The 21,895-nt window shown below is 33.8% G+C and overlaps 2 long non-coding RNA genes across 2 annotated transcripts; one reads left to right on the top strand and one right to left on the bottom strand.

Moving 5' to 3' along the window:
• The first annotated feature begins 13,764 nt into the window (after positions 1–13,764).
• Positions 13,765–15,144, top strand: LOC128215341 (uncharacterized). The gene is made up of 3 exons (XR_008258031.1): positions 13,765–13,910; positions 14,110–14,262; positions 14,898–15,144. It is a non-coding gene; the product is annotated as an uncharacterized LOC128215341 (long non-coding RNA).
• LOC128215340 (uncharacterized) lies at positions 14,403–17,019 on the bottom strand. The gene is made up of 3 exons (XR_008258030.1): positions 16,670–17,019; positions 15,238–15,649; positions 14,403–14,994 (listed from the first exon to the last, which is right to left on the bottom strand). It is a non-coding gene; the product is annotated as an uncharacterized LOC128215340 (long non-coding RNA).
• Between the last annotated feature and the right edge of the window lie 4,876 nt (positions 17,020–21,895).

Below are 21,895 nucleotides of genomic sequence, written 5' to 3'. Positions count from 1 at the left end.
CAAGTCATGTCAAAGAATATTTATTCTACGACATGTTACTATTGGCTCGTCTGGTTACATATGAGGAAATCTCAAATACTTCAATCCGCATGTCCTCAACTCTTGTTTTAAGTCGAGGTATGAGAAAAGCGAACAAACGTAGCATTTCTAAACGACATTCTTTAAACCACAAAATATATACAAATATATCAATTAAACCATTTAGAAGCACTAATCCATCTACACTTAATCTACGAACTACAATGTCTGATACGACTGCGGACATTAATATGTAAATACAAGCGGTTATCAAGTAATTCAAAAAACACAAGAACACAACTAAAACTGATCTGCTGTTGTTCAAATCATTACCATTGCCATTCATATTTCGTTGTCTTATTGTGTTCTTCTGTTTTAGAATAATTTTCAGAATAATCAGTAAGCACGCCGATGACATCGCTGCTGCTGTAACATATGTAGCACTTATCCAAATGATAATAAATCTGTCCAAACATATACGTGTCGCAAATACATTTGCATCCATATGTATGATAAAGCAACTTACCACTACGACATTCAAAGTGACTAAATAGACTGTCCATATAATGATAGATACTTTCACTGCAATCGAATAAGAAATGTTGCGAATGTAAAAGTTCGGCCACCGAAACAAAATGAGACGTTCAATGCACATCATAGTAACGTTGACGTAAGCCACAAAACTCCATCCCATTCCAAAAAACTGTATTGCAAAATTCAGTTTTGCATTGACCACAAGTTTTCTCACAGCAAATGAAAAAGAGGTGGTGATATCAAACAGAAGCAGAGCAATCGACAAGAATTTGGCTGTTTTAGGTATATGTCTTGTTCTTTGAAATGCCACTACTGATACACTAGAGAAAACAAGAACCACGATAGCGACAGCAATCATTGCTACTTTAATTCCAATTTGATAAACATTGTCAGGATTTGATAATGCCTTTAACTCGTAATCAGTCAAGTTTTCCATTATATACTGCGATTTGTTATCACGACAGTTTCTCAATCGGTACGCTTCTATACCGAAACTATTACATGAAATCGCTTCGGGTTTTCATCCTGTACTACGATGCCTGATAACTCAAATGTTTCATTCATTGCTTTGCCTAGAATTCACATTAAGTACGATTAGTAACCAGTCAAGTGTTTCATCCTGAACTAGGATTCCTGATCACTCCAGTGTTTCATTCATTACTAGCATTTACATTAAATAAGATTAATAACCATAATAACCAGTCAATTGTTTCACCAAACCGGTTCGATGGCGGTCATGGGCACGGCAGCCAAAACATACAAAAGCAAATCAATGGACAAGAACTTGGATGGTCAAGAACATGGTTGTTTTAGGCGTCAATCCTGTAAAATGTCTCCTACGATACGCCAGAGAAAAGTAAAAGCACACAGGCAATAGCAATAAGGGACACTTTGATCCAAATTGAAATAAAATGTCAGGGTTTGAAGATATTAGTAACTCTTAGTCCAAGTCGGCCTGAATTCCATCTTATACTACGATTTTTATTTACAGTGTCCCATCATGTATTACTATTTGTATTCCATAATGTGTTCCGTCTTGCCTACGACTTTGTGATTTATATTCACTCCAGTGTTCTTTTATGTCCGACGGTTTGTGTTCACTACAGTGTTCCATCATGTCTTACGGTTTGTGTTCACTCCAGTATTATATCATGTCCTACGGTTTGTGTTCACTTAGGTGCTGCACCATGCGCAACAATTTGTAGTCACCCCAATGGTATATTATTTACTGAGATTTCTATTAGTTCCAGCGTCCAATTATGTAGTACTGTTTGTGGTCAATCAAGTACTCCATCATCTTCTACGGTTTGTGTTCACTCCAGTGTTTCATCATGGACTACGGTTTGTGTTCAATCCACTGTTCCATCATGTCCTACGGTTTGTGTTCACTTCAGTGTTTCATCATGTACTACGGTTTGTGTTCAATCCACTGTTCCATCATGTCCTACGGTGTGTGTTCACTTCAGTGTTTCATCATGGACTACGGTTTGTGTTCACTCCTGTGTTCTATCATGTCCTACGGTGTGTGTTCAATCCACTGTTCCACAATTAATTATCATTTGCACTGTAGTTTGTTTTGTTAAAATGTATTGCTAATCTAAATACTTTTTTCTATATATGCAATAGTTGAAGCTATTCGCTATTCACCAGTTGTTTACTGTGATTTACAGCTCGTGAAATATAGTTAATTTGTTCCGGTTAAAATTAAAGTTTTGTAAAATTGTATCCACATGTTTACGCTCTTAAGTCGTTTTTTTTAATAACTACTTTCGGAAGCTAACGATGCAAAAATACATATCTAGACCAAAATCCGGAATTGCAATTATTTACTAATATAAAATCCGTGTCGGATTATTTGAAAACCTTTTGATATCATATTGGATTATTAATAGTAATTTATTTCTTTGAGTAAGCTAGTGCGGAATCTAACTTATTAATAAATGTTATAATTACTTGTGTCGAATTTAAGTTAAGCATTAAATATAAATATGACAAGATACGTTTTTTCATTATTTTAACAGATGTGATGAAAACTCCATGGTTAAATGTCGAGTTTTAGCATTTAAACATGTGCAAATGCTTTATGAAACTGACAAATATTCCTTTGAAGTTACTTTAACCTTACTTTAGCTAAATATGACTTTTCGACTGCGTAAACGGCGGTAGCATATGTTATATGAATTAAAATGTCGAACAAATCATAGGGAAACAATTGCTTATGCTGATCAACATTCTTTTTCATGAGTGTAGGTACACAATGTTAAATGGTTCATGGAACACAATGTTTTTAGTTCATCATTAACAACTTTTCTACGAAGTCATGGACAATGACTATTGTTAAAAGGGTGAACGTCAAACAAAATGAAGACGCAAAACTACCTTTATTGATCGGTTTCATAACTACCTAATGCATGGTAAACAATATTTATATGAAGTTTCAAGGGTGTGGGTGTAATACGTTTGTAGCCACATGCGACACAAGAGAATTCAGATATATTGTTGCTTGTTTTACTTAGTCGAAGGTTATGACTATTGTAAGACAGGCGGTAATGACCAAAAATCTTAAATTTATGCGAAATGCTTAACCATTGATATTTGTAGACAGCCATGTTAGTTTTCATTACATTTCGATTTTGGGTTTGGATTATGTTTACCCCTTCTTTTTGAACCATTTTAACTGGATTTGTCATCGCAAAATTACGGGTTATAGAATGGCGAAAACCGGGCGGACGGGCGTATAGGCAGTCGATTGTTATCAATTCTTCGTTCAAGATTTTATTCTATTTCATAAGGTCAATAGTTATTTTACACTTGTAATGAGACTTTGTCATAATACTTGTCCATATGTTGTCTTGAACATTTGTGAATATGGGTCACATCAGGTCAAAACCTAGGTCACTAGGTCAAATCTTAGGAAATATTTTCCCAAAGGTCAAAAAATCATTTTTTTTCAAAGTGTTATGAAACTTTTCCAGATTACGTGTTTGCATATTGCCATGAACATTTGTGAATATTAATCACATCAAATAAAAACCTAGGCCACTAGGTCAAATCTTAGGAAATATTTTGCCCATTTCATAAATTCTTTTTTTTAAACGTTTACAGTTCTTCCTGCATGATTAGTCATTATCTATTTTTAGCAAAAATACCGTTTTTCAGCAGTATACTTTAAAAAGTAATTTTCCAATTTTCATGACATTTTGTAAGTTTATATACATTCACAAAATATACACACACGTACACATACTGCCACACTGGCACAAACCACCATTGACCCGTCCGAACCACAGTCAATGATTGCATTTTCAAGATCTTTATATTTTGCTTTTTTGGTGTGTTATCTGTGGTCAAAAACTAGGTCTCTGGGAATTAACTTTTAGGAAAAGCTGATGTATTAATAAAATGTTCATTTTGCCTCACACAAATAGAATTGTTTATGTTGATCTTCATGAAATTTGATCGGGTTATTTGTATAAACGATATCTCCGATAAGTATAAATATGGGTGGTTTTGGTTAAAAAACTAGGTCACTAGCAAAATTGCATCGTCAAATAAAAAAGTCCGGCTTTAATGCGGCGTTGCCGCATAGACGTTTTGTCTTCTCAAAATTCTTGAAATTATTTAATAAAACTTAACATACTCAGTATGCTCAAGACATTTGAAAATGTGTTGATACTCATTAAACTTTTGTTAATTGTGGCAACAAAACCAAACAAATGTTCATTTTTGAAACGAGAAATTGACAGCCTGTTTGGTCGTTGCAAACCGACTTACAATAAAAACTTAACTGTTGCAGCCAAATTGTTCCATGTTTTCGCAAATTACAAAATGTATTTTTTTTATTTATAAGTCCAGAAAATTATAGTAACTGTGTACTATGTACAAGAAATATAAAACTTAAAATTGTAAACATATGATTTTCATCACGCGCACAATAAAGAAAGTCTGAAAAATAGTACTAATAGTCGAAATTAATTGTAAATGTGTTGGATAATGTTTTAATAAGACAGTTCAAACCAGATATAACAAGAAGATTATTGAAAAAATGCGCTCCTGTATGATGATACAAACTAATGTTGTGCTTGTTCTTATTAATGTTTTTGAATTATTCGATGTACGAATATGGATTACCAGTTTCGTCGTCATCAGCTGACCCATGCAAACAATTAAATTTTGTTCGGTATTGTATCGAAATATTAAAACTGAATTAAAAGGTATTTACATAAGTATGGTATGTAGCGATTAACATGTGCATATTGATTTTTTTTGCAAATTTTGGCCGAAGAAGACGATATATATATATTCATATATCGCTAACCAGTGTAGTCAGCTATCCACATGAAATTCATCATGGTTGCTTTTAAAGTTCCTTAGTAGTCCTGTGGTTACAAATCAGAAATAACTTACACTTCTGTCTTATTTGCCATTTCGGCTTTCTAAAATATTTACAAAAATGGAAGAAAACGAAATACAATGAAATAATATATGCATAGTGGAAAACACACAAAAGACAAAACATATGCATTTAAAAATGGTTCTTTAAACTTAAACATAAATATCATTTCCATAATGTTTTATGCTATAATTCTTATTAATATAAAGGAATTCATTATTTCTGCGTAAAGGTTAAAAAAAAAACCATTCCAAAAACGCTATAATATAATATGATTATAAGGAGAGAGTATTTAGTTAATTCAAAACAATACAAAATCATTATGGACAGAAAATATGGCAAGAACACAAGACCTTTTTACATATAACCCTGTGTTAGTAGCACTATCAATTGCACTTTTAGTTCCAAAGTGAAACTTGTACTTTTGAACTTTAACTGGTTCCAACTTGCTTTGTCGGTATAGACGGGTTGGCCTTTTAAGCAAGCGGTGTATATACAAAAGTGATGGACCAAATAACACTGTCTGTATAAGGAAAATTTTGTTATACTCAGGCGTCTATTAGACAAGCTTCTTATAACATGCAGTCAAGTTTTCACTTTTCCTATACATGTATTTCCCTTGCATTGATAAATAAATATTGCTTACACTTGTGTTTGTAAAAAGCTACTTCGAACATTCGGAATTCGATTTTGGCGGAATAATTTCCATAAAATAATATATATGTTCAGTGCTATCTCATACTTGCCTACACATTAACTATTGTGTATAAAAGTTAAATTTCGAATATTGGCTTGTATGTGTAGGACAATCCGCTCGTAAATTAGAAAGTAATTTTCAAACAATATAACCAATCGCGCGCAACAAGGCATATAAAGAGAACAGGTACGGTGCAAAACAAAACAAAATAAGGGAATTAATCCAGTCAAATCAAAATGGATACTTGTTAGTACATATGCTCGACTAAAACTATTTTAATCTTTTAACCTTCACATTAACGATAATCTGGTTGAAAATGCGTTTTGTCAGACGGTATAGGCGTTCACATCAAAAATAATTTACAATGGAAATCACAAATAAATCATATATGCAAAACTTTCATCTCTTGAAAAAACTGACGCCTTTCTTAACGACAGATATGACAACAAATCATTATAGCTCACATAGCCTAGCACAATTTGATAACTACTGTACAGTTTGGGCAGAAGGTACTTTATCTAGCTTAAATAAAGGGTTAATTATGCACCAGTCAACCACGCCCCCCCCCCCCCAACAAGGTCCGGGGAATAGCAGGGACTTTCACTTTTGGTCCAGCCAACCCCGGCTAAAATTCCCGCCCTGCGAGGACGAACAGGTGGTAAAATCCCCGCCAAATGCCCGCGCACCCAGGGACCCTAGGTTAGGCCCATTTCCCGCCATATTTAAAGCGAAGACAAAACCACCGCATTCACCCGGCACTGCGGGGCCACCTGAAAGGTAAAAACACGGCCCATTTTCCCGGCTATCCCCGGTATACCTCCGGACCTGGGGGGGGGGGGGGGGCGTGGTAACAATTGACTGGTGCATTAAAGTCAAACTGTTATCGTAGCTGTTTTATAGGATCCATCCCTAAATACGACTCTATAACCTCCTATAAAAAACAACAAAACCAATACTTTTAAATGGTAATAGTTTGGAAGTCTCAGTGAAGGACTTGGGAAACCGATCAACACATACAACATGAAATTGCAACATGAGCAAAGTATGACAAAAATGGAGCTTACAGACGTGGTCGACTGGCCGAGGAAAAACTGGGATAAAACCCTCCTTCTGGAGAAAACTCAAAAACCCCTGCCCGTTTGTTATCTAGATTTACAGGAATTGTCTCGAACCACTAGATGTCGGGCCTCACCACCCTTAACATCGCTCCCTAAACAAAAATGTATAGAAAACATATCATTTTTATGATTCATGTAAACGTACTTTATCAAGTTATACAAATGCATATTACATATTTATGTTATTTGAAGACAAATAAAAACAGACTGATCATTCATATGATGAAATTGCATAGAAACAGAAAACTTTCACAATACACATTTTCTTGTAAAATTCAACAATCAATGGAATCGATGTGAACGAATCGGTTCCCCAAAGCTGAATGCCTTTGCATTCATATGCGCACGAATTCCTCGTGCTTATCAATCGCCACCTGGCGGTCATTTCATTATAAACAATGGAAAATAATTTCCATCTAATTCGTTTAACTCAAACGTAGGAAATAATGTTTTTTACGGATAAATGTTCGTTGAAGATTTTAATAATTACACTATGATATCTTTTGATAACTTTCTTTTTCCAGAATGGTTGTTCACTTGTTGATGTGTGTTCTTGTGTGTACTTTGATTGTTGTTTTTTTACATTACTGATGTATTATATGTAAGAAGGCCATAATTTAAAATGTTACAGAGCTTAATGTGTAACCTTCAATTATTAAAGTTTTTATTGCTATTATTATTAGTATTATAAATAATAGTTTGATTTAGTCGTTGAATAGTCTAAATGAAAGTCCTAATTATATTAAGTGCTCTCGAATAATAAGAACAAACAGCTCAAATCTAATTTTAAGCCGACTATTTCGTAAACGAGGAGAAATCCGATTATAGTTAAAAAGAAATTACTGAAGAAGAAAAAAAGAAATAGTGTTTATCCTATAATTGTTCTCATTATAAAATAAGTCGTACGTTTATCTTTTGACACAACAGCGTTATTTTATACGGCCACAATTACCCTCAATGTAAATTAATGGGTTGCAGATGATAAGTTAATGACCGTTTAGAATCATTTGATATAATGAACCATAAGCAAGTAATTTTCTATTTTGCTGTTTTGTCATTATACGCAATGGAGCAGACATAAACTGTCTCAGATCTTTTTTGCAACGTATACATTTTACAAGGCGTTTTCGTAGGCCTTGACCGTTTTCATGGGTACCTTACATATCAACATGTCATGGGTACTTTCAAAATGTATGGCATCGTCATTTGAATGGATATAAAATCGAAGCCCTAGGCCTAAAAAAAATTGTTTGGTTAGGGTTACATCCTTTTCAAAAATAGGTAGGGTAGGTAGGCTTTTTATTTTATTTTTTATTAGGCTTTATATAAGAATGTCATTTTCATCATTGGAGAATGGTGTTAAAGTTATCTTCTATATAAGCAATTAAGGTTTTAAACTACATATTGAAAAGCAAAAAAAAAAAGAAAAAAATATTTATTTTTTTTTTTATTTTTTTTAGTTTTTCATTTTTTTTTCAAACTGACTATAAAAACGTTAGGGTCGGCGCCTATTCCGAAGGTAGGGTCGGGTAACCCGAACCAAATGTATTTTTTTTAGGCCCTAGTAAAATCATATTTTGTTGATCACAGAAAGTGTGGAGCGAAAGGCTTAGTTTAAGATGAAAATGTTTTGTTTTATTGTTCCTTAAAACAAATATAGTATATGAAGAATATAAAAAAAAAATTGTATTCGATACGTCGAATGACTTATAGCAATCTCATCCTTATGGTGACATATACAGTTTACACGACGATTCTTAGATTGAGGAGTTACAAAAATAGGATTTTCAACCCCTTTTACCAGTCCAACCTAGAAATAAACATCGCCCATATTGCTATTATTATTGCGAATTATTTTATTACCAATCTGCGAATTATTTTTTCCTATCGATACTTCGCAAAGCAATGAATGTCTGAATAACAATATTGTATAACACACGCGTGACGTTATATTCATGTTTTATAGTATAATTTTATTTTGCATAGACACCAGACGGATTTTAAAATAATGAAAGGATTCTAAATAAGCCATTCACAAAATGAATCCAATAGCGGATTTAGAGCGGGGTGCACCAGGCGCCTCCCTTCCCTCTAAAATCGTTCAAGTTTTCTTTTTATGTTAATATCGGAGAAAAATAGTAACAAAATACGCGCAAACGTTACCATTTTCTTTAAAATTTCTTGGTGGAGTACCTCCCTTCCTCCTGCAAACATTTTAAACCATAGCCATTTCAGTTAAGAGTGAGGGGCTCATGTCAAAAGGTTGAGCCCCTAAGTTACGCCCCCTCTAACGTAAATTCCTGGATCCGCCGCTGGAATCGTTAACCAATGACTTAGCTCCATGTAAGCACTAGTAGGTTTTAGCCATATAATTTCCACATATGTCAGAAAATTGACTTTATGTTTAGTCCATTTTATCTACATTGTATTTGCAATTTAATCATGAAATGATGACAGCAGCTAAACACGGTATTCCTGTTTTGGCATCAAACTGAGATATTTCCACACATGATTTGTGGAAATGTATTGTTCTACTACTAATCATAAAATTAATCTGGTATACATGTGAATGTTTCTCAGCGCTATACCCATGTGAAAATATAAACTATAATTTTAATTGTCAATTATACAAGTTATAAAAGAGAAACAATCACTGCATCATCAATTCAGTTCTAGAATAAAAAAAATAACCACTTTTCAAAAAACAAATGGAATACTTTCATTTTCCGCATAATCAATTAAAACATACTAATTTCTCAAACACACGCACAAAGTAACACACTATTGCGAGTTAATCACTGAAATATTCAAAGTTACAATATACAGTAATGCAGTGCGACTCATGCCATTATATTTTGAACGAATAGAACGAAAAATTGAATCAGATTTATTAGACCGACAAATCAAATAAAATGTATATACATGTATAGAACAACAAGACAAAACCACAAATGACATCATATCTACATATATATAACAACATAACGACAAGTGACATCATATTTATATATTTAACAATAGAAATAAAATTGACACCATATTTCATATAGTACAACAGAACGACAAACGACAATATCTTTATATAAAGTTACATATTGAACAAGAGAACGTATAACGGTTATTCTGTTGATTGAATCGGGATCTGTTCCAGTTGGGGTATGCGAATCCCTAATTGTCCAAAACGTTCGTGTGCAAATAAAATCTTCATAATTGTAGGCAGCAATTGTGTTTCTACCAATATATCGATAAAGAGCTTTTACTACGAATACAATAATATAAAAATCCCATTTTTGTCACGAAATTATAGAAGATTGTAAAAAATCGTCGACGATTTACTCCATCTGGGCTAGTTTCTAAAGCAATGATGAGATGGGTTTTACAATTATTTAAAACTAATTTGACAAACACAATTTTACTTATTGTGTAATTTTGCTTGAAAAGTACCGAAACTTGTCTAAAATGATACCATTTTTCAGTCCAAATAAAATATGTAATCACGGTTATTCTCTGTGTAACTGCCCGTTCGTCCCTAAATTCCCATAATTACACGAACATTATTGTGGACCAAAATGCTTTATTTGAATGACGACGTCACACAGTGCAAAAGAAATCATCATCAAAATAGTTTTTAATGGACAAAGTCTTTGGTATGGTAGAGTTATTGTCTTTCAATCGTGTGTGATTTAGCATATATTATTTGGTAATAACAAAATGTGTTGACTAGAATTAATTCGCTAGCAAATGTTGATTTTTCCTGAACCGACAGATACATGTTATACACCTAAAATGTTCCCCAGTTTCAAATATATTGAACATCTGTTTTGTACGAAAGCCTCCTTTGATATGGCAACAAACACCCTTAATGGTCATAGATTAATTAATGGGTCGTGGATAATCTGTTATTGACATTTGATATAATGAAACATAACAAAATACTTGATTCAATATCAATTCGTTGGTATACGCAAGGCATCAGTGTTATGCTATCAGATACTGTTAGTAACGTGTACCTTTTTTGGGCTAAGTTGATTTCTCAATCCTACGGATGGATATAGCCAATATTTTCATTATTATATCTATGTATTTTATTAGACGACACTAATTTGGGCCTGGTTTCGCCTTGTCAATTTTCGGAGGTGTATTGTAAGCGCTTTCATTATTTGGCAAAATACAATTCCTTTTTAATCAATTTAATAGTTGAATGACAACCAGCGCCACGAATCTTACCAATCAAAAAAGCGGTTTGCCCTGAATAAAAATCAAAATATAAATTTATCTGAAAAAAATAAACATGTTATATGACATAAAGTCTAAAAGGTGCCGTGGGTATGTTCTTATTTGATATATATCCATTAAAATCTTACTGGTATGGCAGTGTTCTATTTATGAAAATATTTTTACATATGGCAGGAAAAAACGCTTTAAATGAAAAATATCTAGGTAGGGGTAAAATGCCGCCGGTCGCTCTAGCGTCCTGTACTATTATTTGGTCTGGCTACGCTACCGGTTTGCAAGCGTACAGTTGAATAAGCACCTTGAAATAACTACTTTTTTCAGTTACATTTTAAAATATTTTCTCCTCGTATCATATTGATTCATTTTAACTTAAATCTTATGTTGTTGTTGTTGTTTTTTTAACTTGAATTTAAAGTTTTTCATGAACATTTTTTCATCAAACACATAAATATGTCTTACTACTTCTTGAAGATGCCGGTGTCTTACTGATTCGTTAATATGCCGATACCATTGAACATGTCTTCCTGATTCGTTAATATGCCGGTACCATTGAACATGTCTTACTGATTCGTTAATATGCCGGTACCATTCAACATGTCTTACTGATTCGTTAATATGCCGATACGATTGAACATGTCTTACTGATTCGTTAATATGCCGATACCATTGAACATGTCTTACTGATTCGTTAATATGCCGATACCATTGAACATGTCTTACTGATTCGATAAGATGCCGGTACCATTGAACAAGTCTTACTGATTCGTTAATATGCAGGTACCATTGAACATGTCTTACTGATTCGTATGAGTGTTAAGTGGTAATAAGATTAACAGTGGGTATTCATTCCGATCGTTACCATTGAAGCTGCACTCTCACAGATTGTTAATTTTGGCCAAAAAAATTGTCTTGGAATAAGCTTTTTTTGCTTAAATGTCTGGAAACCAGTGCTTAAAGGCTGACTAAAATTTGATCGCAGTTCTTCATATTTATGGTCGGAAATGGATGTTTTGTGGTTATAAGCGTTACTAACGCTTTAAGACAAATGATTTTTGGCCGTTTTTCAAACAATTGAGATCTATTCTATTGTGAGTTATCTTATATGACTAAATTGAAGGCATTGACACCAAAGTCAGCTAAATTTGAGATAAGAACAAACAAATATCAAACTGTCAATCTGTGAGAGTTCAGCTTTAACAATTTATTATAGGATGATTAAACGACAAGACTGAACTACAAAAAAGCTTAATTTACTACAGTCAAAAATACAATTAATGAATGATGCAACAGAAAAAATAGAAGATATCTAAACAGAAATATAGTGAAGCAGGCACTGAGTAGTACACACAATGACAAAATTTAATGCAATATAATATACTCTAAGTGGTATATCAACATCATATATAAAGGAATAACACAAGTCATGTCAGTATACATTAAGTCTACGATATATTGCTATTGTCTCGTCTGGTTACATGTGAGGGAATCTCAAACACTTCAATCCGCATGTCCTCAAATCTCGTTTTGAGCCGAGGTACGAGAGAAGCTAACAAACGTAGCATTTCTAAACGACATTTTTTAAACCACAAAATATATACAAATACATCAACAAACCCATTTATAAGCATCATCCCATCTACAAAATATTTACGAACTACAATGTCTGATACAACTGCGGCCACGGCTATGTATATACAATCGGTTATCAAGTAATTAAAAAAAGTACAAACACAGCTAAAACTGATCTGTTGATGTTTTCTCTTTTAACATTAGCATTCATATTCTGTTGAGTTATCGTGTGTTTCTGTTTCAGAATAATTTTCAAAATACTCAGCAAGCATGCCGATGATATCGCTGCTGCTGTAACGTATGTAGCGCTTATCCAAACAACAATGAACCCTTCCAGACATATACGTGTCGCATGTACATTTTCTTCTATATGTTCAACAAAGCAACTTACTACTAAGAGAGTCAAAGTGGCTAAATAGACTGTCCATATAATGATAGATACTTTCACTGTAACCGAATATGAAACGTTGCGAATGTAGAAGTTCGGCCACTGAAACAAAATGAGACGTTCAATGCACAGCATAGCAACGTTGACGTAAGCCACAAAACTCCATCCCATTCCAAAAAACTGTATTGCAAAATTCAGTTTTGCATTGACCACAAATTTTCTCACAGCAAATGTAAATGAGGTGGTGATATCAAACAGAAGCAGAGCAATCGACAAGAATTTGGCTGTTTTAGGTATATGTCTTGTCCTTTGAAATGCCACTACTGATACACTAGAGAAAACAAGAACCACGATAGCGACAGCAATCATTGCTACTTTAATTCCAATTGACCTTACGACAGGATTTGATTGACAGGTCCTATCAGCCAATCAGAATGTAGGGCTGATAAGCCGTGTTGCTATCCGCCATTTTGTCCGTCAAACTGACCAGAGTCCGTCATATACATGCACTGGCAATTCCTCGCCTTTTTAAGTATTATGGTAAAAAGGTGTTGTCATGGCACTTGTAATTCGGATACAAGGTAGCCAGGCCGACTAAAGATGGCTTCCAATTCGTTCCGTATTCGAAACCAGCGAGTTATTTAGAAAAATGCAAGTGCTGTATCAGACTCTGTGGAAGACCTCATCAACAGCTGATCTTGGAAATTTTGAAACATCGTTCAAAGGCGAAACATCTATACGTCTGTACAAAAGTATTTTTTGAACAAAATTACTTATTTCAATCCACTCAAAATTTATTTAATACTGAAATTGTCCGTGCATGACCTAAATAAGTGTTACTATTTTTAAACTATAAACATCGTACATTTATGCTTTGGCTTGTGTTGTCAAATCGGCATTAATGGCCATTTAATATCCGGTTCAACATGGACACGATTGATTTCATTCAAGATAGAGGTATTTTTGTTGATACCGTTATGTAGTTTTTATAAACTGCTTTGCTTTCAAAGTAAATCAGGAAATATCGTACAACTAAATTTTTGTCCGAACCATCGCATGCTTCCGAATCTCATCTACTCGTATGGTTCCTATGTAAACAATGGCTTTTCTAGCTGTCATTCCGACACATTTCATAGATTTCTTATTTTCATATCAGCACTTTGTCGACGGGAAATCCAATCAAGAAAACCCTGACCCTCAAGCAGCTACTGTATTTGACCAGCTCACACCAGCTAGGCCTCCTCCAAAACTCAGATAAATATTTGAGCCACCAAAACAAAACGAGAACAGATCGGTCAGAATCGTTAAGGTATTATTTTCTGTATACCAGTAAAACAATTTATTTCCCTGTACATTTAAATTAATTATTATGTTCATTAGAACTTGATTCTGCCAAACATGTGCTGTAAAGACTTAGACTTATTATGAATAAAGAACAAGTCAAACATGTACATATTTTCATTGTTATTCTTATATTTTGGGCCATTTACGTTAATCTACAATATTTAATGATAGTTCATCCAATGTTCAGAGTCCGGATCACATGCACACTCGATTAACAGTATTCTTAAAGTTGCACTCTCACAGAATTCTAGTTTGACACTTTTTGTCTCAGAATCGGCTTATTTTGGCATTCTTTAAATTAAGACCTAATATATAAATCACAAAGCAAACTTCTCCGAGCCAAAATATGATAAATGCAATCAAATCCTGTGTAAGTTGTCAAAGTGATCAATCTGTGAAAGTGCAGCTTTAACAGTGAAAAATAACTTCTGCTAATGCTATATATTTTAAAATATATTTGCCATTGCAATAAAGAGATATTCACCTACAATATCATACATAAACACCACAGAAATATCAAAATTTAAGTAATGTTTGTAAAACAACAATGTATTTAATAAATCTGTTATTAAATATGCAACAACTGGTGTTATACTCCAGAACTGAAGCTAACATCATAGAGGTACATCCTTCCAAGAATCCATCAAAACAACATGCTGAACAACTTCAAGAACCCTCTTCAAAAGACCACACTTTCCTGAAATAAATAAAAGATGCCAATATTAAAATAAATCAGTTACATGTATTGTTAAATATTTTAATACTAGCTGTAAATGCTACTGCCTTTGATGTTTGCTTTCTACATGTATATCATAATGAAATATTGACAAGATAATAGCTAATGTTTTGTGGTTGTTGTTTTTCTCTGAACAAATAGTCCATTACTTTTGTACAGCAAAGTAAAACCAAATGTTATAAAAAGCTTTAAAATAGGTCCTACCGATTATTTGTAAAACTTGTCATCACTGGTTTTCTCTTGTGGTTGACATTGCCTGGACTGGCAAATATCATGTGTGTGTGTGTGTGTGGGGGGGGGGGGGGGGGCGGCGGTTTCCGGTCTTATGCTAGGTCCCCTGTGGCGGTAGGCTTGTTGAAGACAATAATAAGAGGACTTCCTTATCTCCATCAATCAGAATACTTTAATGGTGTCAACGTTAAATAGCAGGAGACCCTCCACCAGCCTTAACCGGTAAATGGGGGGAGGGTAGTGTGTGTGGGTTAGAACCAGCTGCCCGGTCAGCTTAGTTGGTTAAGGCGGTTCTGGTGGTTGTGAGTTCGAGCCCCACACCGGGGGCACTTTTCCTCCCAGGTCTACTTTTACAGCCAGAGTGTGTGAACATGTTCCACAATTTCTGTAAGAACAAAAATCAAAGCATGTGAATGTTTGAGCAATGCAAAAGTTACAGATTGGTATCACCCACGATTGTCACTTGTCAACTATTACATTATTATTCATAAGGGAGAGTGTTCAATCGCTTAGAACTGAAACTTTTTATGCATAACCCTAGCTAAAGAACTTCAGCGAACACGTTATATATTACCTTTTTGGGTGTGTTCGCTGAAGAGAACGCCGTATCCAAACCCTACCAGAATTCGTGACATTTTTATGTCACGCTGTTATTTCACTTGTATGCATTGTACATACAAAATAACTGTATCCTCAGGTAAATGAAGAAAAATGTAGTTCACAAACACATTTTCAACACCAAAAAACTCTTTAAAGATAGTTGAATTAGCATTTTAATTAATCCTTTTACAAGCATTCCTTAACTAGGTCATAGTTGTGTTCAAATTTAATCACGTGACACCAAGATTTTCAGAAAATACCCATTTGACCTACATTTGAACTCACAAATGTAGTGTTTATTTTGCTGTTATTTTTTCTATTTCGAATAATTAGTAAATAACTAATAACAAATTTGGAATAAATCAATTGTTTTTACTTATCAAAAGGTATTTTCAGCCTTACTTCAATTGGATTCAACTAAATGAACAATGTGAATCCGATACTATAAATAGAATCCATCGACGTCATCATGGTCATGTGATTGCATTGCATCATCACACTCAATTGATTCTGGTTGACTTTACTATGGGGATTACGCCATAACTTTAATGTGTTGTAAACATCAAAAAAATAAATATCAACATTAAAGTTATGGAAGCCAGAACTAGCATAACCCCAATAAACCATTTCTGCTCACACTATAGAATACAAGGTTATACTGTATAGCTGGCATGTAACTGTTATTTAATGTCACTTCCGGGTTCCCCATTCGGGCCATTTATGATTTACTCATATTGTGCGATAATTTAATCTGTGTTTCAACAATACTGTAAGAAGGACCGGTGTTATTAAAAGTTAAACTTACCCTTGTTTGCATTTACAGTATGCGTCACACACACGCTTTTCCATTGTATCGATGTCAATATTGACAATATGGCGGCTATCCGATTTTCTCTGACTTGGATAGATTTCACTCCGTAAATGTTAGATATCGTCATTTTCTAATGATATATCGAGCCTTCCGATGTAGCAGCCAGTTACAAATTCCTTTGACTTCTATTTTTTTCGCATTGTAATTTCACATTTATGATAATTTGTCAGGAATATCGGAAAGCGAAACGACACGAGACGCCATTACTTCCTCGTTTGTTTGACGGACATAGACAGAGTTCGCTCCCTTGATATCAGGGGGCGTGGCTTAGAAGCCGCTGTCGTAAGGTCAATTTGATAAACATTGTCAGGATTTGACCATGCCTCTAACTCGTAATCAGTCAAGTTTTCCATCATGTTCTGTAATAGGTTATCGCGAGAGTTTTTATCTGTACGCTGTTCCCGAGGTTTCTCTTGTTTACCGATTCGTTTTTCTTGTAGTTCGGTATTCCATCCTTTACTACAATTCCTGATCACTCTACGGCTTCATTCATTATTATGGCTAGCATTTACTTTAAGTAAAAATAGTAACCAGTCAAGTGTTGCATCATGTACTACCATTCCCATTACTCCAGTGTTTGATTTATTACTACGGCTAACATTTATGATCAGTTCGATAAGTATCCAGTCAAGTTTCAATTCCATATTATGAATCCTCACCTTTCTGGATGTTTTATCCTATTTGTTGAGTTTTTCAACCGTTACTATGAATCGAAATTACTCTATTACTTTAGACTTGTAGTCTAGTATCTATGATTTGTCTTTTCAAATCACTCGAGTATCACTTTTTTCAAGCTTTACTATGATTTCTATTCGTAATCATATCTATACAATCGCAATATAATATGTATTATGTTACGATTTGCAATAACTCAGATATGAAAGCCATGTTCGCACTCTCGCGTCGATGATAAAATAACTTCTGTAAAAGGTCCAAGTATTTATACATAGGTCAGAAAGATAAAGATATGTGCTATCAAATGAACTGGTCATCCATCATTTTATAAGGATAGTTATTACTGAGTCCAGATATACAATTATTATTAAAGAGTTTGCTTCTAAATTAACACTTCAAATAAATCAGTTTGAAATGAGTCAAGGGTCACGGAGAGGATAATAAACCCATTCCGTACAAGAAAATAATTTGCCGTATTAAAGCATTGCAGAATTCAATATATGGACATAAATGAACTAATTGCTCCATAAAGACTGGCTAATATTAAGTTATAAGGTAAACATATATTCACTTCTAAATGAACTATTTTGATGTCCAAATGCAACTTGAAATTATAAAATAAAAATAAATACTTTTGTTAGGTAACCTTTGAAATATTTTTAAAACACTTGGCGATTAAGAATATGAATAAACTAACTAAGAACATCAAGTTCCCGCGACAACAGAACCGAATAAATAATGCTTTAATCACATAAAGCCTTTTTGTAGATATATTGGACAAATGCTTAAAGCTAATACTATATACATCCATCAACTGAGCCAATTGTCACTTAAAATGAAATAGTCTCAATCAACCATGCACTGATGAGGGCGATATGTATTTTTCTTGTGTATGTGTGCGCCACTTATCCAATATTTATCTAAAAACCTACAAAAACAAGCCAAGCAGTCGGAAGTTTAAACGCCAACCCGGTTCAATGCCACAGGGTCATCACCAATGAAACAGAACAGAAAAAGAAAACAAATTCCCACAAACCAGAAACACGGAACAATAACCCAAATCTCCACAAACAACACACTACATATATTATGTATAAAACTATGGAATTGGTGTTAATCAAGGATTGTAAAGTACCGCCTTAGAACAGTCATTTAAATGTCGTGTTTATTACAAAACTATTACTAATATATATATTTGAAAGATATGAAAGATGTTGTTTCAATTAACATTATTCTCAAATGGAAACAGTACATGTTTAAGTATACACGTTCGTTTAATTAATAATAAATAAAAGCATAAAATATCCAATCATACATAGTAAGATTCAAAGGGCTACTGGACCCAGATTTCAATCACTATGTATTAAGCCAGAGCGCTTACGCGTCTGTTTTAGTTGCATAGACACATGCGTATATTATTCACCTAAATGTAGCCAGAATCCAGCTGTAAACATGTATTTTAAAGCTTTGACTGAGCCTTCCATTATCCAGCCTGTCAAGATATAAATTCCAAATACGTTGTTTGGTCGCAAAACACAAGTCTAGAACAATATGTTGGGACGTGGACAATGTTTCACTTGTCATTTATGTCGCGCTCTCTAAAGCCAAAAGCGTTTTTATTTTCCATTCTTTGATGTTGAAAGCAATATTTTGTCGTATTGTTGCGTCTCCATTATGTACAACATAGTACCTTTTTATGAAAACATGAACATTAGTTTTAGGTTCATCATAACATACTTCGAACAAACTTCACGGATGTCATGTAGCTGATGTTACAATTGTTTAATCTACGTGTGATCATTTAATGAAAGAACATGTCGCTATGTGGGGAAAACCTTTTCCAAAAAGCATGATTTCGATAGGTTATATTCCATTATTTATTTATTTTGATTTAAAATGCATGTGTTGCCGCAAAGCGGCGTTTCAAGTGTGAAGTTATATAAGAACGCTTTTATGAAAACAATGTGCAGTTTGACATACTGTGAACAAATCTAACCGATGTGAGGTATTTCAATATCGAAGTTTGTAAACTGGGAATTATAACCAAGTGTACTTAAAAATGATTATATTTCTAATATATAAAGGATATGTCATGAGTCGTCATATGATACACAATCTTATTCAACGAGCTTAGAAATGTTCTAGGTAAGCGAGCCTTTTTTAAATGGTGACGTCTCACACGGTTTCAGGACGTCATAGTTTGCAGTATTTGCACGACATAATTTCCTTTTTAAAATAACAGTGATGAACGTTTTATGGATGTTATTCATGAAATAAAGAGGAAATGTCACGTTTTCCTCTTATTGTTTAAATGGAAAATGAACTACTTTATTCAATTAAATCGTTATCGTAAAAACAAAATGATAAATAAAACTATGACTTGCTGGAATATTACCAGTTAAGCAATTCTTGTTTCCAAATAAATTATTCAAAAACCTTCGGAGTGGTATTACATGTGTAATACAGAAAACAATGTGATGGTTATTTTAAACCGGAAACAATGTTTAGTATCTGATAAAAATATATAAACAGTATTTTCAAAGTTTTTTGGCTAGGTGTTATCCATCTAGATACTGTTTGTATGTAAGTGTATTTTTTTCAGATTTCAAATAAAATATTTCATATGTTATTATTTACTTTATTATATAATAAACAATGACACAATGGTCGAGACCAGCACTAACCCAAGTTATAATAGCTTAGCAAATATAATAAAAAATAGACCTGAGAAGAGGCCTTCTAATAGTAATTTCTATTTCTTGCTTCTAAACTTAAGTGGTTGACGAGGAAATATCGAAGTAGGTTGAGAAAATGTTTACATTTCTAGTGTTTCAGAAATACATTTCGATGGGGAAAGAGTTAGTATCAAGTCAAGAGTTGGAAGCGGAAGTGTTGTGCATTTAGGTATAAATGTTCGCTGAATACCACATGTCATAGATACATATTAAAATAGGATAGCCGTGCATCACAAACAGTACTGCCAAAATTGAATAGATTTCTAAGGACTTTTTTGCATCATCTTTGGGACTCCATAATGTAATGACCTCCTTGCTGAGTTAAACAGAAACAGGGGACAAAAGGTAAAATTAACATTGTCTTATATGTTTTTCATTACCATTGACAAAATATTATTAAGCAAGAAGGGGATAGAAGTTAACCACAAATACAACAAGTTTAAATAACAATTAAACTACAACGTTACATGACTAATGTATTTACTCGCCTACGCGTTGAAAGACACTAGCAGGCAATTGCATGAACTCGTTTATAGGTTAACTTTTTGCTAGTTTCCGCATTTAAACTATTGATTGGTAAATATTAAATATTAAATATATTTTAACCAATCAAAAAACAAATTGCCTTACTTTGAAAAAAACAAAACAATAAAACAGTTGTAAACAATTGGCTACTGAATAAGTCGATACTATGGTTTAAATCGTTTCAGTGGATAGCAAAAATATGTATGTGCTATCAGTCGATAACTTTATTAGTCAAGTTTTCATGAACATTTTAAACCTCCCTGGTAAGATCTGAATTCTTGTTCAATAAACTATAGTAACTAGCATTTACCAATAGTGATGTTTTGCTTGCTATGTTTTGTCCTGGAGCGTTATATGTCTCTTTTTGGTATGTTTTAATTGAAGGCATGGCGTGGACCTGTAGTTTCCATTGTTTTACTAGTGCTGTAGTCTACTTTAGTGTCGCAAACTTTGTCCGGTTTACTCACCAAACCATAGTTGCTCAATCGCAATGAAAAACCACCAGTAAATTCAATACAAGTCCTTGTTGTGCATATTGGTTTTGCATTAAGATCGGACGGCACTGTCATGGCTGATCTGCGAGTTGTATAATGTTCTCTCGAATTCTTTCACATTGCCAATCAACTTTCAGGCCAATTGGCCGAATCTGGACATGCAACAAGAATAATTCGAAGGAAGAGTTTCATCCATGTCTTATAGCTAACAAGAAGGGGCGCATTGATTACATTGCGATATACAGTAGTGTTCCTTTCTGTGTACTTTTTAACAGACCTCGTTTTATTCAAGTTTTCTTTACGGAGTTTAAAACATCGCTTGGGAATAAGCATTTCTATGATACATCTTTGAACAAGTGTTGCGTTTGGAGTAAAATTCACCTTTTAACTTTTATTCGCCTTGCGACAATATTTGGATACCAGGAGTGCAGCTCAGAAATCAAATTCATACATTCACATTTGTCTTCAATAAACCCTGAATACGTCGGTTTTAATTCAGTCAACATACTTTCAAGGGATTGTGAAGAGGACGAGGATCATCAACTCGTTACATCCTTACTTAGCACCGGCGAAAATGAGGAGGTCCCAGCAAGCGTTATAGCAGACAATTTTGAAATCCTGTAACAAAATGGTAGAAACATAAATGCTTTAGGGCGCGACTCATTTAAGTCTTGATCAATTTTGTTAAAAATCACAGAACGAGCAAGTCGATTTCCTGAAATGTTTACCAT

This window comes from Mya arenaria, chromosome 13 (assembly GCF_026914265.1).
Source record: "Mya arenaria isolate MELC-2E11 chromosome 13, ASM2691426v1".
NCBI classification, from domain to species: Eukaryota; Metazoa; Mollusca; class Bivalvia; order Myida; family Myidae; genus Mya; species Mya arenaria.
Note: the sequence above shows the minus strand (reverse complement) of the source record. Positions and strands in the feature narration are given on the sequence as shown.